Genomic DNA, 20,392 nt, shown 5'->3' with positions numbered 1-20,392 from the left:
CTAGAAACACAATAATGTTCCAAGGTTGTCCTGTTGGTCAGTGGTAGACTTAGTCAGATGTTCAGATGAATGCATTTCGAGCAACAGATTCCCTCCTTTCCAAATGAGTAGATGGAATATTCTTATTCAAGTAGTGTGGGGTGCTGGATTTTTAAAAATACTTTTGCTTAGTAGTTTTTTCTTATAAGAAACTACAACTCTTCCATACTTTGAATCATGGGTTAAATTGTTTCTATATTCATCAACTCAAGCAAATCTGACCAAGTTATGAGCCTTTAAAATTTCTGTGTTATGCACCTTCTATTCAAATTTTTAACAGTAAGATATGGTTGCCATGCTTAACTCCTAATTATCATATAAATATTGCATAAAAGATACCCTTGTAATAAATCATAAATTGCTTCATAAAGTATATACTTTATGAATCATACTGTAATGTTTTAATCACAGTGATGTTTCCATTGACTACATTGTCTAAACCATGCAAGGTTCAGGATATTTTTCTCTAAAAGTTCAGCTTTATTAGGATTTACAGTTTGTGGTTTGCAATTTTAAAAATATATTAAGCATACAGTTCACATAGCATCTGCCAACTCCATCAATTGATATGTCCTATTGTGTTTTTCTTCTATTTTGTGACCTTTGTCAACACATCTTGAAAGTCACTAGCATTTTTTAAAATTTTATTTTACAAGAATGCAGCATATTTTACAGCAATTGTTTTTTAATCAGAAGAAAAATATTACACACTTTGTAGTGTTGTCAAACTGTTGAAATATTTATATCAAATTTAAAAAAAAATTTAACATTTATTTTGTAATCTCTAATAGAAGAACTGGTAGCAACACTAAAATTCCTATTGCTTCCAGAATGATTCTCAAATTCTTACTTTATGAGCATTTATATATTTCAAAATAGATATTCATATTTTTAAAATCAATAGATTGCTTCAAAATTTTACACTGCCCTTAGATTTTTTTTCAATGAATTGGAAGCTAACAAAGTCAAAGCTGCTTAAAAATTTTAAAAATAACTGCATATTAATAATCATAACATTACTGTGCAGGTAAAAATCTCTTTAAGATCAGCCTCTTGTCTGTTCATGAAAGATTTACCAGGTTCTAACCTTGAACAGACAAAAGAAAATCTAGTTCAAACCAATAACTCATTGGGGTTTTGTGAACTGTAGCCAAAGTATTTTGAAAATGCTAAAAAAACCCCACCAGAATGAAGAAGAAAACATTGTACAAAATTAAGGGGTTCATATAGTGACACAGTCCATCCTACTTTGATGGATTTTTCTTTTAGGTGTTCAGAGGTATCTTTAATAAAGAGCTTGTGGTACATTCATAGTGATATATATGATATTTTTTTTTTGTCTTGCAGAATAAAAATATCCTTTCCATTCCTGCTGACCCATTTGAGTATTGCTTTCTCCATAACAACCTTATGAACCATCTTTCTCTGGTCTCCCGTTTGATCTTGTAGCTTCAGATCATGTTTTGAAAAATGACACATTCAATATAACCTGCATAGGCGCATTCTGATCCATGTTTCTGGTCTTTGGAAAAGAGTTTTTCAAGTTGACATATTGTACATATCTTAGCAAAATTCTGTCATTTTTTTGTGAAAGACAGGGAGACAACTTCTCAATGACAGGTCTGATAAAAACTTCTTACCCAACAAGATTGCGCTTGAGTCACTCTTTGGTTACTGGTACTATTAGCTTTACAACCATAAGAAATATCTTATTTCAGAAAATGTTTACATCTTGAAGTATACATTCTTAAGTCTTTTCCAAAATATTTATAGCAGCAAGGAACTTGATATACATGAGTCAGTTCTACAATCACCTCTTTCTTTTCAATGTGCTTCAATCACAATTTCAGAACTGGTTGAATTTCTAGAAGTAATGAATATAAGTATTTCTCTTCTACAAAGACAATTTCATAAGCAGAATATTTTTGTTTCTCTGACAAGTTTTATAGATTTCCATAGTTTCTGGGTTTGTTGGTTTTCTTTGTTTTTTGTTGTTTTTTTTTTTCATATGCGTTAAGGTTTTTGTCTTATTTTTAGGCAAAATGTAGTTATTTTTCTCTGCTATATTTTCCTGTCCACCTTCTGTGACCAAATCCCAGACACTCACAGAACACAGATTTTCATAAATTCAACTATTAACTGAACAGATTTGTTTACAGGAGTGAGAAAACAACCTGTTTGTTTTAGTTTCTCTTGTGAACTGAGACATAGCATATTTTACCTCATTTGTCTGTTTTTGTAGAGAAGCACAACTGTCATATTTCAGTTTAAAGGTCTGCTTGCTCTACTAGCAGCCTTTATGTTTTGTATGTATTCAGTCTGACAAAAATCTGCCCAATAAATCATATGCTTACAATAGAAGAAAATATAAATACTTCTCCATTCTTTATTCTATTCTTCTATCCATAACATACCAATTGTGGAAGCTGGAAGAGATGAAAGAGAGAGAACCACAAAGAGACAGCTGATCCATGTGTTCCACTAAATCATATCTCTTATAAATACTCTCTGAGACAGAATTTTGGCTTAAACAGACTTAGTGTTTTATTTCTGTGTTCTACTGAACAGTAAGAAAGTATCTAAACAAACATTGCCTTTTGTTATTGCAGAAAATGTGGGGAAAAAATTCCACTGGCAATTCTTGTTAGAGTATTTATTTATGAAAATGAACCAGATTAGAACAGTACTGCTCAAAAGAAATACATCATCAAACTGGCTACTTGAGCTTTTTTTTCCAAAGAAACAAGAATATGTAATACAGAGATACTTTAAATCACCTCAAGAATTTATTTTTCCTATCATTAATGCTAGTTTGAGTAGTAGATAAATATTAAGAGTTTTTGGTATAAGAGAAAATGACCTGTGCAGAAAGTATGTATTGCAGTACGGTTTTTTATGTGTCAAATCAAAAACCCCTACCTCTCTCTTTGGCTAATTGATTTTTTTCTGAACAAACTCTATGATGTTCACCCTTGCTTTCTTTCCAGTAACATTTTGAAAGCTTGTTTTAATTACCTCAAAGGTAACTCTTGCTGAAAATTTTCTTTTTATTTAATTACTTTTTCTGTTTTTATAAGCATATTTTATTCAGCATATGACTGCATGGTGTATCATAATCATTGTCAACAAATACCAACAGCAGAAACTGCATCAGATAATACATGCTTTAGTAGGCACTAAAGCACAGTGAGTGAAGATAATATGGTAAATCAACACCAGTCTGTGACAATTTGCACTATTTAAAAATTTTATACTGTGTCTAAAACATATTTCTATTTTCTGTTCAATTTTCTCCAGTTAACTCCCTCTTCAGCCAGCCATGTTTATCATCCCCTCCCTATATTTCTAATTTCAGAACTCACTGTAACCTGCTCTCTGCTGTAATTGGTACTCACTACTTTCTTGCTTCATCATCTCCCATAAGTGCTATTAAAAACATTGTCCTTTCATCTTCTGGGTTGCTAATGGTGATGTCCATCCATTCGTGATTTGCAGATTTTTCATGCAAGGACTACTCATAAATGCCGGTATAACTTTACAAACTTTCCTAGGAATTTTAATCTCATTGGTTTGCACAGACCTCAGGATATTTTTCTGCACTGGTAAAACTCAGAGAAAAGTTTAAAAAAACTTCAGTGAAGTGCATTATCACTTTTGAGAGACTGTTCTTAACTAACTGTCTGAAGTTTAAGGCATAATTATGGCAACTACATATACAAAAAGCTTGCAGGTGCTCTTAAAACTGTAAAGTTTTTTCAACAATGAAAATGTATAAAGACTCTTCTTTTCTAATATTTTTTCTTTCCCACCTATTTTTGAACTCTATTTAACTTGTGGCATTGTTCAAGGGTTTTACCACTCACTTCCTTGGGCTTTCACCTCCAAAATTTTCTATGTATCTCTCTTAATAGCACAAAAGTTATGTGGACTGAGTCAGTCACACGGTAAAAATAAAATCTTGGGATAGTGTTGATATACATTTTTTTCTATCCAAGATCCTCTTTCGTCTGAATCCTTATTAAGTCACTTGGCCTACTACCAAAGAAAGAGAAAACATTTTTTAAATTATTACAGTAACAGGATAAAGAAAAGACCTTTCTCATGTAAATTCAGTTTACCCATAGTAGAACATAGTAAAATTGTTTCCAACTGCTGTAGATAGCATAAAAGGATGGCACATAAAGCTGACCTATACAAATAGAAAAAAAGAATTAAAGATGTAATTTTAATATTTCTAATCTTACATATCACAGGTAGTTCTTAAGAGTAGGTTACTGTAATGAGACTATTAGCTGCTGCAGAACTTTGCTCTGGCCTTTAAAGAGATATGTACATTTCCTAAAGAAAATTATGTAAGTAAGTAGCATACAAATTATTTTCCTAGCTGACAGTAGAAGTCACCAGTAACATTGCAACATGGAGGAATAAGAATAGCACACACAGAAAAGCAGGACAATAAATGTGAGGTTTGGGGATTTTGGTGGGGTTTTTCTTCGCTAATGAATGGCAACAACCTTAATGTGAATAAGCATATGACTTTCAGAAAGGGCTATCACTTTTATTTTGCCAATTTTGAGAATTCTTTTTTCCCATTCTTACAATGTATTATCCTACATTTTCAAAGTCTGGCTACTGGAAATGCAATTTCTATAACCACTTCTTTCCAAAGGTTAAGATAGGAATTACCTGGTACTTCCAAATCTCATTTTTGCTGGTTCAGACTCAAACTTAGTTATTGAGTGTGATATGTTCAATATTTTGTTTGGGATATATAACGGGTTTATTTTCAGTCAGTGAATGTCATACCACCGTATTCAAGAACAGTTGTAGGACCAGAAAATTTTTTAAGCTCATTGTAACTTACTCATAACTTACTTATAGCTTACTCACCTCATTCAGTTGCCAATGAATAGAGAGGGTGATCTTCAAATGGATAGTCATTTTTTCCCCTAAAATTGGTGAGATTTACCTTCAGCATTCAGTCAGACTGTCTGGCTCTTATAATAGAGATTTTTTTTAACTTAGTAATAAAATATAGTTACATATTTAATTAATGGACCTATTTAATTTGAGTGACAGGCTCTACCTGTGTATTTCAATTTAGTTTTCCCATAATCACACAAACCTTAGCATTTAGAACTCAAAGGGAACACTACCATTTAATGAAGAAACATAAAAATTACTTTAATTTTTTTGAAGAGCATTTGTCTTCTTAATTCCTTAATTGAACTTGAGTTCAGGCAAAATGCATTTTTATTCAAACGTTAACTGCTATACAATCCTGAAAAGATAATTTTGTAATCCTTTTATCAATTTAAAACAAAGGCTGCATTGGTTGAGTTTAATTAAGGAAAAGTAAATTGCTTTCTGTTAGCCAAATTAATATGTATCTATGAACCATGACCCTTTTCTTTCATTTACACTGGAAAATTACTTAAAATGATAGTCCTTTTCAACTATTTGTATAAAAAAGGAAAATTAATATCATGAATTAATCCAAGCTAGGATGGCAAACCATAAGTTTTTCCTATTATTTTCTATAAAAAGTTATCTGAGAAAGGTTGAAAATTAATTTAATAATTAACCTTACTTTTATTCCTTCCATTTATAAATTAAGTACTTTTAGTTAGTCAAGATCGGATACTTATCTGGAGTAAACTGCTGTATCAAGATTTATTTTTTAAAATTCCACTCTGACATAGCATTATCAATCAGAAAATCATTACCTTGACTTTGTAAATGGGGTAATTGAGGAATTGTGGCTTTTCCTCTGCCATTTGTGCATATTCAGTAATTGATGTAAGAATATAAACCAGAATATGAAAAAGATTATTAGACGTCTATGCCTTGAAACTCCTTAGTAGAAGTGATAATACAGGAATCAGGTAAAATATACAGAATCAGGTAAAATCAATTTTAACTTTGATCCAGTCAAATAAGTTTTAGTTTTCAAATCAAAGCTTGTTAACGTCAGAACTTCACAAAATACAGTCCAATCTGTATTACCCTCAACTGAAATATGCTGTCCTCAACATTGCTATTACAATAAAGACCTTATAATGGGAAAATTAAATTTCCTGACATTCACAATGTAATTGTAACGCTGGAATTGAAGCTGTAATTGCAAATCTGACTGGTTGGATCTCCTTGAAGTCCTACCTTAAAGCAGAACTTCAAATTGGAAATTTCAAGTCCTTGAAATTTGCCATACGTGTAGATAACTGATGAGATTTAGTGCCTGCATGGTGAGATCTGTAACAACTCCCCAAGCATTATGGAAGAGTGATCCTTCAAGGGACACTCCAGAAAACTGTCCACATTCTGCTCAGAGAGTTGCACCTTTCTGCAGCAGATTTGGTTTTCTCTTTGGCACTAGTCCATCCAAAATCACATAATCAAAATCAGGCAGTCAAACTATATTCTAGAGAAACATTCAGCACTTTGCACTTTTGCAAAGACAAATACTATTCTTAGGCAGGATAACGTGATTCTAGGAGAAAAATTCATAAGTTTCACGAGCTTTAGAAAATGCATATGAGGTAAGAATACGCGTAGCTTTCATGCCACAATAAGCAGCAAACTCTGTGCATATGGACAGTAAGACTGTTCTTATTCAGAAGAGAAGGAGCAGAATTAAAGAAAGTACAGCTGATTCTGCCAAAGTCATCATATGCCTAGGAATTGTTCATGCTTGAGTGTTTTTCCAGAATAGGAGGTCAACAGTTAAACTAAAAAAATTCTCCTTTTGAACCATAGATTTACATTTAAAATTTATAAAACCCACAGAATGCTGCACTTAGCTCTTTCACTGATTTTCATAGACTCATTACACTATTTTACATTTTAAAAACAGTTAAAACTGATTTGTTCTTATTTTCAAGACACTCTGGACAGGTTTTTTAGTTTAACTTACTCTTTTCAATACTTTTTTTTAGAGAAGTCCCTTTACATCTACTTTTTATACTTAGCATCAGCTGTCACAATGCAGAACTTAAAACTGCCACTTCAGGCAACCCAGAAGTTGGAAGCTCAGATCCCACTTACAGCTTAGTGGGATTTGCACATTTGGTATGTCTGTGCTCATGGTTAAGACAGTGGGAAGGTGACAAATACTGCAGCCCCTTCTCTCCCTTCTACGCTTAGCATTCCCCAGCACATTCCATGTTTTGTGTCACAGGAGAGGGGAGCTCTTTCAAACCTATGTCTAGACACATGCTTGTTTCACTTAGCACACAGATCTAATTATGCCTAGTGTCATACAAAACTCAGTTTCAAGAAAATTTTCTTCTATTCTTCATCCCTGTAGAAGCATAAGTTAAAATGCCATTTCCCATATTTTGTGAGAAGACAGAGATAGTCTAGCTGTAAAAACATTGTCAAATTTTCGCTTTGCACTTCCCATACTCTACCAATAGATTGTCCTGTGCTATTGCACAAAATACACGGTGTTCCTCTACGTTATACTTCATTCATTTGTTTGAAAAGATCCTCCATGCTCTCTTTGTTAAAGGAGTGGAATTTGCAAGATTCTATAAGAATCAAAACTAGAAACAATTACTGAGCAATTACCAAAAATAATTTTGAAACACTTTTGAAAGTGCCCAGTTCTGGATGTTTAGGAAGTATCTGGTGTGCAAGGAAGACAAGGAGAAGGTCCAGTGGAAGTCCAATGGAGGATCACATAAATGATTAGGGGTCTGGATCTCTCTTACAAGGAGAGACTGCAGGAGCTGGGCCTGTTCAGTCTGGAGAAGACAAGACTGAGAGAGGATCTCATCAATGCACATAAATACCTCAAAGGTAGGTACCAACAGGATGGTGCCAGAGTGTTCTCAGTGGTGCCCAGCAACAGAATAAAGAGCAGTGGCCATAAACTAAATCAAAAATTTCATCGCAGCATGATGAAGAACATCTTTACATTGTGGGTGGCAGAGCCCTGGAACAGGCTGCCCAGGGAGGTCATGGAGTCTCCCTCTCCAGAAGCATTCAAAACCCACCTGGATACATTTCTGTGTCACCTGTTCCAGGTGACCCTGCCTTGGCACAGGGTTGGACTAAATTATCTCCAGAGGTCCCTTCCAACCCTAAAAATTCTGTGATTCCATGATTCTGTGATCTGACTACTTCACAATTAAACTCATTATTCTGGAATACCTCTTCCTCTTCTTCTCGGTGTCTTTAATTTATTGCTAACAGCAATAATATCAATAGAATTTACAAAAAACTAAGAAATAAATAAGAGAATAAAGGTTAATTTCCACTCATAGTACAAAGAACAGACTGTGCTACTCTGAAATATTCATATACTCATCTTTGTTTCCTCATTGTTTAACAAACTCATTCTGTTATACCTTTTCTTCTTTACAGTCCTCTTGACTTTGGTTATTTTCCTTCCTGATGGAAGTATGGTGAAGAGATTTGGTGTTACTTTCTACAAAGTTTTGGTTTGGGGTTTTTGGGGGAAATTTTTGGTTTTGTTATGTCTTATCTCTAATAGTAATGCACTCTCAATCCTATCCCTCCTCTAGCAGTTTCTATCAATAGAGACAGATTCCTTCCTCTGTCCCTTCAAACATGCAGACAAAGAATGTTTCAGAATGTTTCTTAGGTGACTTCACTTAGCTTTGCAGTTATTTTCTGAAAACTTGGACAGATACAGAATATTTTTTTACTAACACAGAAGCAGAGTATAACTGACTGAAAATGCATTACTTTTTCTCAAGCCATCTCTGTAATTACATTTATTGAAGACACACCTGTTTAGAATTTCATAATCAGTTTATCATTCAACAGATTAAAAACAATTAGTCTTTTTCCTACATAACAGGCGCACCTGGACACTAGTAATTTCAGGAGTCTTAATGCAATGAGAATAATAGATATGGAGCCATGTAAAAATGAATATAATTCTGTGAAGACCTCCTTGAAGTATCATAAATTATGCCCATAGTAGTTAAGCATTTTGCCTCAAATGGGTAATTTCCTTCTTTTTGACATAGTCTTACAAACTTGTATTTGTTTATATACCAGACTGAATAAAATAATTTTCCTCATGACCTTAGTTTGATTTCTTGTCATGTTGTGATTTCTCACGCTGCTTGAAAATGAACTACAGTCTGTGACATGATATGTAATTGCATGTCAAATTTAAATTTTCTCTCTTGCAGATTTTTAGCATACTAAGATCCACCCTCCTTTGGAATCTAATCCCCTATCCTCCCTTCTGCATGAGATCATTATGATTCGTGCAGATATATTTATGAACAAGCAGTCTGTTCCAGCACCTCTCTTTTGTGTTCTTTTTGCCCTTTCCTTTCATCTACCCCCTTCTCCTATCAGCTGAAGCAAACCACCCTTTTCCTTCTCCTAATCATCACTTTTTTCTATGGGATCCAATGTCTACTGGTAAGGGTCATGCATTTATGGCCCCTCCCAAGATGTTGTTCACCCTCAGCCTACTGCTGGAGGTGGAAATGCTGGACAGACAGCACTGATGCTGTGCAGAGCTGCTCAGCAGCTGCCAAAACACTGGTGTGTCATCAACACCTTTTGAGCTCCCAATGTACAGCACTGTGAGAGCTGCTGTGGGGGAAATTCACTCCATCTCCCACAGACCCGAAATATGCAGAAATACTCAGCATGTTTGCTGACAGCTCTAACAGCATGAAGAAGGGAAGAATGCTATTACACAAAGTTGTTACAGCTAAGGAAAGCTGAGACCAAACTGTTAAAATATTCACAAAATGTCTGACAGGAAAATGAAGGTTGTTTCATTCCAGATTATATCACAGTGCACTTCATTGCATGCAGTATTCATCTAAGAATGACTTAGCCTATTTTTAAATCCCAGATAAAATTATGCATTCTAAGTCTATAGTTTTATCACTTTTCAGGCTCAGGACATAAATAAACATTTGATATATCAACTGATTTCACTTGTTTAATTGCCCTTTTAGTTAATATTTAACATGGTGATATGTCAAAATAAATTATTTTGTCAGCAGAAAAAAAGCCATTGCTCTCTTACCAGAAAGTAATTTTCTACACTAACTCCAAAGAGTGCACACTATTAAAGTTAAATATTTGCAGGCAAATACTGAAAATCTAGAGGTTCCTTGCATCCCATGGGTATTGTGTTAGTTAGTAAACTTTGTATTAAATTGTTTACAAATTTTTGTATTGGTATATGAGCCTTTGAATTTTAAAGGCACTTTAGGATCAACCAGAATTGATATAAGAAGAAAAATATTAAGGAAATTTGAAAACAAATATATTAAGTGAGGAAGTGTTAAAGCCAGCCTGGCAAGCACAGAAAGATGATGAAGAATGTATTTATTTCTAAAAAGCAGAATGATTAAGTTTTATAACTGCAACAAAGTATTTTTTGTGTCTTTTTCCTTTGTAGAAAAAAACCCACAATTGTGAATTAATAAAATATCTAATGCTTCAGGAGAGAAATCTTGGAGTGAGACATCAGGTGAAGGAGTTGTTTATTTGATTACTTCCCCCACAATACAAAGCACAGTTTTCCATTAATACTTGCTGATGAAAAGAAAGGGACTACTGATTTGGGGGATTTTTTAAAAGAAACAATAAAGTATATTCTTGTGCTACAAACTGAATTAAAAAGACTTACTTCATAAAGGAACATTTCAGACAAGTTCTTGCAGTACACTTCATCTCCCTAGACACCTAGGGGGAAAAATCAAAGTAAGCATCTCCCTTTTTCCTATTGTTGAAAAAGAGACATTTCCAAAGGACAACTCATACTTTCTATTTAAGAAACTATTTTTTGTACGTGACCCTCTCTTTCTTTTATAGGTTTTTTTGTTGTTTTGGTTTTCTTTTACTTGGAACTTACATGATAAATTAGATGGGTAATTTCTGATTATCTTGGGATGCAGTTCCTCTGTCCATACAGACAACATACAACTGTATAAGTACCGTGGGATGTTCAATCACTCACCTGGGGCTGGCAGATGAGGTGCAGAAGATCTATGCTTTATGGAGCAATAGAAACTTCAGGGCACCTCCAAAAAGGCTAAGACATCTGTGTCTTGACATCGGGATAATTCCTGCAATGTCCTACTCATACAAACACTGCACAGTGTACACTAATTGTACACTATTTGCACAGTGACCTACTCAGTGATATATATTTTTACACCAGTCTTATGTGGGTGATTAGGGAAAAAAATTAACCTTTAGATTTCATATTTAATTAACCCAGAAGTCCCAGAAAATATGTTTGTTTTTCCTAGAACTGGTCGAAACTTAATGCTGTTTCTCGTGCTGTATTTGCATGTTCACAATCTATGTATACAAAAAATGCAGTCAAAACACCATCCTCTGTTCTCCTTAAAATCTTTTAAAAAAGAATGGGGAGGGGACATAGATATGTGACTTTCATAAAATACATTGATTCTTCTCTCTTTTGTTTCTTCAGATGAACACATTTTGGCAACTTATTGCATGAAATATTGATGAGATGTCTGGTGAAGTTGTGACTTGAGCCATCAAGAAGTGCTGAGAGTTCTTGGTTTCTGCTGAACAGGATGCAAAGGAAAACTTTTAATGCAAAATCTGAGACTTAGAGCAATGAAATTTCCAGTGGAAAAGATTACCTTTTGCAGTAAAGCCACTTCTATTTCATGTATATTGGTGTGTTATTCTTCTAAGGCAGCAGAGTGAATTTCACCACTCTTATGAAAATCCATTCTTTCTCCATTTACCATTATATATGCTTCAAGCACAGTAGGATTCACATAGATTTGTAAGCTAAAGAACATGTCCTGGTCCATTTATAAACAGGATTTTTTATACATTAGAAAGGGTATAAATTGTGTCTACAGTACATTTCATTGCATTTCTGAGTTCTGCTTCTACCTTAAGCAAAGTAAAATCTGTTCCTTTTGAAAAGTCAAAGCTGAATTTATTTTGAACAACCAATTTTTTTAAATAAAGAAAAGAGAGTGCTAGGTATATTCTGAAATGAGCATGTTGTGAAACACTCTATCTGGTGTAAGGAATTTTATTTACATTCATTTAAGGAATAAATATTTAATTTTGAGTTGTAGAAATTTGCACTATTCTTAGGATGGCTTGTAAGAGCTTTTTCCTCTGGTTTATATGCTTTTACTGCTCACCAAAACACCCCTTGATTTAGTGTTTGATAAAAACAAAGAAGGACTTATTAAACCTAGGTGTACAGAGATATCCTGACAAGAATTGACTACTTCACAAAGAAAACAACAGAAGTTTTCAAATATTTTTTCACTTTCAGCTTCACTTTTAAAAAATAATTCTGATAGAATATTACAGATACATATTTAGACTACAAAAGTGGAATATTAAATAGTATAAAATTTCAGTACATGTCTTAGAACAGGGCTTATTAACCAAGGTACAACAACTGGAAAATTTTAAATCTGAATTAAATGTTTAATTAATTGCTTATAATTGTCTCCATTTAAGGGTCAGGTATTCAGATGCAGTGGCTGTCCTGCTCTGATCCATTTGTATTTGCAAGAAGCTCCAGATTAAATTTCAAGTTAAAGTTTTCTTGTTGAACTAAAGATCCTTCTATGAAAATTTGCAAAGGGATTTTTCCAGAGTAATTTAGTTCCAGCTACTATCAGAGGATTTGATATTCCACAGGATTTCTCAACCACATCTTTATTTGCTTAAATGTTGTAAACGGCCCTAGCACTGGTGGATTTTTACAGAGCTCCACATTTGCAAAGAAGTAATTTTTCCTGGGCTGTGCACAATTATTTAAAAAAAAACAAGTTCAGCAGCAATTTAACATTAAAGAATAAACCCAGTTTGTTACTGTTATTTTAGTAAATCAGTAAAATAATATTATTAGATTCCTAATCTCATTACAAATTTATAGTAATTCTGCTTAACATTTATTCAGGATATTTACAAATTAGTTGCATTCCAAATCACTTTACAAAGTTTAAATAATTAATGTCACTTGTAGAAGGTAAAAAAGTTTGTGGGTTTTTTTTTTATTTCATGTCATTCACAAATTAAGAGAACAAATATAGCATAAAGAGGCTTTATACCTATTAAAAAAATGTTCTTATGGTGCATTTATATAGATGTTTTGCAGACGTAGAATATTCTATATAGTTGCTCTTTATTATATCCTCAATAGTTTTTAAAGAATTTTAAAACATGTTAATAACTTTTAAATTCTACATGTGTACAAGGGATATATATTTCCACACAGCTAATTCAGCCCTTTGGTTTATGGATAGACTAGTGAATAAAAGAGTCTTTTTTATAATTTTTGATCATGTTCATATGTTTTCCTGGGTAGTATATTCTGGTATTAATATATAACTGATTAAACTGTCATATAACTAGTGCTGTTGCTTGAAAAACACTCCCAAAATACAATTAAGTGCATCTCTCCTTATCCAGACACAAGTAATAAATTTTTCAAAGTATGAAAATGCTTTATAAATGAGGTGATCTCAGAAGAGTTTTGAAGATGTGTTTTCTTCTAATGCATCATGCTAGTAATTAGATACCCTTATAATCTTTTTCTTCAGGAAGTACAAAGATATTTGAATATAATTGTGATGATGTGGACTTTGATCCAGTTGAGGCATCTGAGGATTTCCAGTTTTCCAGTAAACCATGCATTGCAGCACATAATGGAGATTTTTTTTCCTGGCTGGGGTAATTTAGTTATTATCATATATCTAGAAGTGGATACAAAACTCATCAATATAAATCTTTTACACACTTAATAAATCATAGCATTTCCAACACCAAAAATTTTGAACAATCTTTTTCAAATAATACCTTAAAGATCGTTAAAACCACTAAATTGTGATAGGGAAAAAAAACTTCCCTTAAGCTTTTGACTATTTCTCTTTGCATCCCCCATTGTTTATCAATAACTTGAGCCAATATCCAATACTGTGACTGAGGTACCATCAGAGACACCACAGCAGCCTTGCACTGGTGACAAAATCATCGTTGCCAGTTCAGCTGTCACACAGCTCAAAGTTCTAAGGCTTTGCAACTACAGACAAGAACATTTTTTATGTATTATGACTTTTAGACAAAACTTGATCCATCACTCTACTCATTAGATGAACAGTTTGCTCAGGCACAAGGCCTAACATTAAACATTTTATCATTTTTCAAGATGGAATTTAAATCAGTTTTGTTATTAATGTTAATTGACTTTTCCACATGCTTGCAGGGCTTTTTTTCATGACACTATATCAGAAAAGATTTTTTGCATTTAGTTATTCAAATTCATTTATAATTAATGAAGCTTAAATATAAACAATCTTGTCCAGTAAACTGTCAGTGTTTTTTACTGCTTAATCAGAGCTAGCCTGTTCAGTTTGCAAGGAAAAGCACCTGAACAAGATCAGGAAAATAGCCTTCATCTGGGACCGAAAAACTTTCAGTGTTAGAACACATGCTGCTATCATTAGGTAGCTTTGACATGAAAGTTCATTTCTTCCCCTATCTCCAGGATGGGTGATTGTTCATATAAAACAGTGGGGATCACTGTGGATCAATAAATATGAAATTCAGAGTCGAAAAGAGTCTTCTGGAATATGGATATGGGCAAGATGTCTAGAATTTTACAGTAGTAAATAGAAATTTATTAGATTCTTTTGCTCTAAAAAATTTGAAGTAATATGTTTTTTTCACACTTTTTCCCCATACACTTTTTGGTTTATTTACAGCTTTTGACATTATAGAAAGAATTTATAATTCTTATTTTAATTCAAGAATATATTTCTAAAATATATGGAATTACTTTCATATTGTGCATTTCTAGATCACTCTTCTTTAGCCTAATATATTTTGATAACTATGACAATAATAAAACACAATGTTAAATAACATTAGCAAAATTCCTAGTAAATCTTAGTACACTTGAAAGCATTTAATAAGGCAGCAGTTTAGAAAAAAACATCTACAAGTGATCAATTCCCTGAGTAACAAAACAATGCAGAAAATCTGTCTTCCTGTTAATAAGACTAGCATGTGAGTGGATTAAAATAAATTATCAGTTTCACATTGGGTTTCAGCCTGAGGACAGTGTTCCACTGGCTTGAAGGTTTGAATCTAGCCACATTTTTCATTTTTTAACAATCAGTCAAGGCTGAATGCAAAGACTCAGGAGATGCCTCAAGGTCTTAACCCACCTGATCATTACACACCATAAACTGGCCAAGGCAGAACCCTTATTTACTCAAACAAAATTAATTGCTGAAAAATTATTTGTTGATTTTACATTTTGCCTAGAGATAAAGAAAATGCATTTCCTTTGCAAGCATGGGAAAATTGCCAGACATGTTCTTTGACATTTGAAGCCTCTCCGCCTGCTGGAAACAGAAGTTAGATATGCCAGCAACAAGAAAACACGTCTCCAGTTGTACAGGCTCGATGTGTGACCACCACAGGCATCCTGGTGTCTCAGATAAGGGGTCTGGCCGCTGCCCTGGAGGAATGGATGCTGTCCGTGGTCCTGAACACCCGCCCGGGAATCTCCTGGCTGGCGCTGGGGGCAGGGATTGGGAGCCTCCCCCGGGTCTGAAACAGCACCGAGGGTGTGGTCCATGGGCACTTCTGTAAGACAGGGGTCAGCAATACACAGAACTGCTGCTGCATTTTTAAAAATATGTTTATCTTTGCCAAGGCTGAAATAAAGACTTATTGTCAGCCATTTTCTTCCTTTTACACTTAGGTGAAATTTTTATTTATATACATATCCATATACATATACATATACATACACACACACATACATACATACATACATACATACATACATATACACACACATGCACCTATATAAAAATCACATTTTTATTTTATATATATATATATATGTAAAACTAGATTTTAAACATTTTTATTTTATATATATATATATATATATAAAACTAGATTTTAGTATATTAAAATGCCTTTCTTGATACAATGCTTCAGCATATTTTGCATAGGATTATTTTCTTTCTTAATTGCTATATCATGCAAATATATTAAATAGAAGATAAAATTACTGAATTCAGATCTCCAGCTTTCACTGAAATCTCTATTTTACTAAGAAGTTATGGATCACATGCTGCAGTCAATTAATCTTTTCACTTTCTTTGAGACCAAAACAACACAGCATAACATTTGCCTTTTAATATCAACTATACACTAAAATCTTTTTTTAATTTGCAACATCCATGCTGGAAAATACATCAACGCTTTGATTCAGAGATAATAACATCCAAGTGGTAGCTGAATTGACAGATGCTGAAGTTACTGCATCTATTTAGTATCAAATTGTACAGGCATGAACATATAACTAGGCTACTATCATACCAAGAAAAACTTTTCATATGGTTCCATTTTCATTTTGTACAGTTCTGTTCTGTTCTGTTCATGTTCTCAAAGTTCTCTGTGAATTTAAAAAAATTAGAGTTGCATTAGCATTTGCTGTTTAATTTCAAAAAGCTGTTTTTTGTCTCCATAAATATATCAGAAAAACATTTCTAAGAAAAATCCCTGAAAATAGATATTGATTATTCTTAATCTCATTATTAGAAATTACAGAATCTATTTAACTTAAATTTCTATAAATGCACAGGAGTACTAAAAAAAACAAAACCAAAACCCCTTTGCTGAAAGTTACCTGTGAAAATAGAAAATTACAAACATCAGACCTGAAACTGAGCCTTAGATTAATTACTTATATCTTCCCTCCTATGCACTTGCTTTGTTAAAAGTTGTGCTAGGACTTGTGCATATTAGGACAGATATATTAACTACTATCAACATTATACTTCCATAGGTCTAACACTGACTTCATAACATTTAAATGGAGTACACTTCATTCCATTAGTTGCTTTATATTGTCCATAGATCTTTTTAACAATATCAGATGCTCACATAAGGAAATGCAATTATTTATTTATAAATTTATTTTATACCTGTCACTAAGAAAACATTGTGACTAAACTTTTATGCATATTTCAAGATCTTTTTTTATTGCAATCACATATATGTGCATTAGTATTATATATAAATGTAGGTGCTTAATCACATAGGCTTATTCCATGTGCTCAAAATATCACAGAGCACGACCTTATATGGTCATTCATTTCTTAGAATCACTAACTGATGTTACCTTTGTTTCCCTTTAGAATATGCTAAATTGCAAGAACTAAACTCATTCTGACCAAAAATTTGCAAATTTCTCATGAGTCTAAACTCCACCAGCAAAACAGAAGCAATAGTGTGTTCCCACAATGCTGTCAAAATGAACGACAGGAGTACTGCTGGTTTTTTTTTATTATTTCCTGGACCTATTTTATGTGGCTTTAATTCTGACTTTAATGTTAAGCAGTAATAAAGTGAATTCATTTTGACAACTCCTTAAAATTCTCAGGAATGTTTCTGCAAAATGAAACCATATTGCTCTCATAAAGTGTACTCTGTCTGACAGCTTGCTGACTTTCTGTCAAGGAACATACACTCACTTCTGGGAAGATGAAGTTCAAAAAAAAACAAAAAAAAAAGCACAGAACTAAATCTTGCAAAATGCACACACTTCTCTCAGTCTGCCCAAGAACAAGATGCTGTATTATACATACACATACATGGAATTTGGGTGCAATTTTGTATGAATTTTCTAACATTTGAATGTTCAAAGACTTTGTATAAGACATTAGAAAGTTTTCAGAACCCATTCTAATAAATTTCCTCCACCTTGACTCACAAAGTATTTTAAATTAAATGGGATGATCTGGGCGCGCAACACTCATGTTGTTGATATGTTATTTTGCAGAGGTAATATGACCTGTTCAGACAGCTAATATACCTTTTGAGAAAGACATAAGAGCCATAGCACGTTAATGGCTTTCCTTCCAGTCTGTTCACCCATAAATCTGGATTGAACCTAACAATAAAATCTGCCCAAGTGCCTGGTCTCCTGTTTTCATTTCACCTACAATAAATACAGTTTAGGCAAAGCTTTTTAGCACTCAAACACAAACCAATTATAGCAGGAGAAGCTATTCAATATTCAACACTCCCAAAGAAGTCACAAACATGAAATTATGCAGTGACTCCATGACTCCATTCAGAAAGGAACAAAGCAATTGTGTCTGGGTAAATTTTAGTGAGGAATGTGACAGCTCGTTACATCTCTTTCCCCTCCTGTAATAAAAAGGTGGATTGTTCTGCATGAGGAACATGACTGTCCTTTCAGTTGTCTGAGCCACAGTGACCTAAACTGACATCTTCCATGTCAATCATAAATATATTTTCACCTGTACTCTATTTCAGTGCTGCAAGCCTAAGGCTTACTATGAAAAAATATATAGAGCACTACTGCCCCAATAGCATATTTGAACATGCAATATTCTCTCAGTTCATAGTGTTCAAAACTTAGTAATATCTTTGCTTAACTGAAGCAGTATTAACTGCTATATTTTAATAAGCAGAGTATTTTCAAGCTCTCTAAATACTAATGATGACACTAACAAACAATCCGTTTGCATTTGAAGGTTACCCTCATAGAAAACTGATAATCATTAGCAGCACATGATTATCCAGCACTTGAACAGAAAGATCAACACCTCAGGCAAGTGTTAAGAATCACAGTTTGCAGTAAAAGAGATCATAAATCACTCAGGCAGTCAATAGTGAAAAAGTGAAACAGCAGATTTCACTGTATTTTAAAACAGTAGAATACATTGCATTTAAAAATTTATTTTTTTTTTAAAGCTGATTCTCTTTTCCTTTTCATTAGTGGTGCTATGGCTACTGAGGCCAAGTACATTTCTTCAAATGAAGCAAAGCAATGTGTGAAATATCTGTAGCTATTACTCTAAGAATCCTTTTGAATATCACCCCTACACCACAAAAAAAAAATTTAAAAAATTTAAAAAAAGGCTTTTTGCAATTCTAACTGTAAAAGTACTTACAGCTCTACATTCTATTTGTAGTGAAGAGACCAAAGGAAGGTAGAACATTCAACTCTGTATGTTATTCCAAAATAAAAGTACATATTCTTTTAAAAATAAAAGAAGGATATAAGGTCTACTGCAACAATTAGATCTTCACAAAGAGAAACACAGTATTGTTTTCCTGTTCTTATTCAATTCACAAAGCTATCCTAGCCAGGCAGGCAAATGACTAACAAAAAATGTCAGAAATGATGTTATGCTAATGCCCAGTGGAATTCTATAAAACAAATCCAAAACCACATGTGTTTTGAAAAGAATCACTGGTTCTCAACTGTCATATTTCCCTGCCAATAAATCTTCAGTCAGTGTAGAGGTTGTTAAGCAAGTCAGAAGAATCCTACATAGGTATTTCTGGAACAAGTTTTTCCATATCCTTAAAAAAATTATTTCATCTTTAATTGATATGTCAGTTGCCTTCAGAGAAATATCTAACTGTAGTTTGCATTTTATCTTTCCATAAATACTTTCTTTAAACTGAAATGAATTTTAATATTTAATATTTTAATATTAAAAAATAAATATTGCAAGAGATGTTCTAATTTCTTCTTGGTTGAGTGAAATAAACATTGTTTTGTGTTCAAGTCATGTGATATTCTAAAATTCTTTGTGTTTTATTTTATTGAAGAATGGGAAAAGAATTTTCTCAGTAGAAATTCCCAGCAGGAAGATTAAAAAAAAAAAAAAAAGCCAAACCTGTTTTATAATCAGCCTAACTAAGCAATTTCAATGCCTCATTGATTACATTTTTCTGAAAGTGGGAGGACAGGGAAGGGGAGAATGGGAGATTTCAGAAGTGCAGTTTGGTATAAAACACCCCAGTAAAACCCTTCAGTCATTAGATAAAATTCAGGGCTTTCTGATTTTAAAAGGGGAAACAATCTATTAAAATTATTCTGTTTCCTTCCCAGGTCCAGTTTTTCTGAATATTAAGAGGATTACTAAAGTTTTCTCTACATATTAAGACACTTTTTCTTCATACCAGCTTGAAGTTTGCTCTGTTACAAGATGTAAGTCAAGGAAACATTTTAAGCTGCAGTTTTTCACCTTGGCTTTAATTATCATACAAAAAGTATTTTATCTTGTCTTTTTGTAGATGAGAGAGAGTGCCTTTAGGAAAATATTCAGTGCTTTGTGCCCTCAATGTGCAGCAGTTCATCTACGTATTTGTTCTTATTATAATTGAATATGTAACTATTTTTTTGATAAATCAAATAGCTGTTCTAAATTGTTAACATTTTTCCCAGAGCAGATTACAGACCATTCCAGTAACTCTTCTCTGAACAATTTCCAATCTTTCCCTTTTAAAAGTAGACTGCAAAAGTTGTCAAAGCAGTCTGAATGCAATT

This window comes from Passer montanus, unplaced genomic scaffold, assembly GCF_014805655.1.
Source record: "Passer montanus isolate IOZ18808 unplaced genomic scaffold, ASM1480565v1 scaffold90, whole genome shotgun sequence".
Taxonomy (NCBI): domain Eukaryota; kingdom Metazoa; phylum Chordata; class Aves; order Passeriformes; family Passeridae; genus Passer; species Passer montanus.
The sequence above is the reverse complement of the archived record's forward strand: the minus strand, read 5'-3'. Positions refer to the sequence as shown.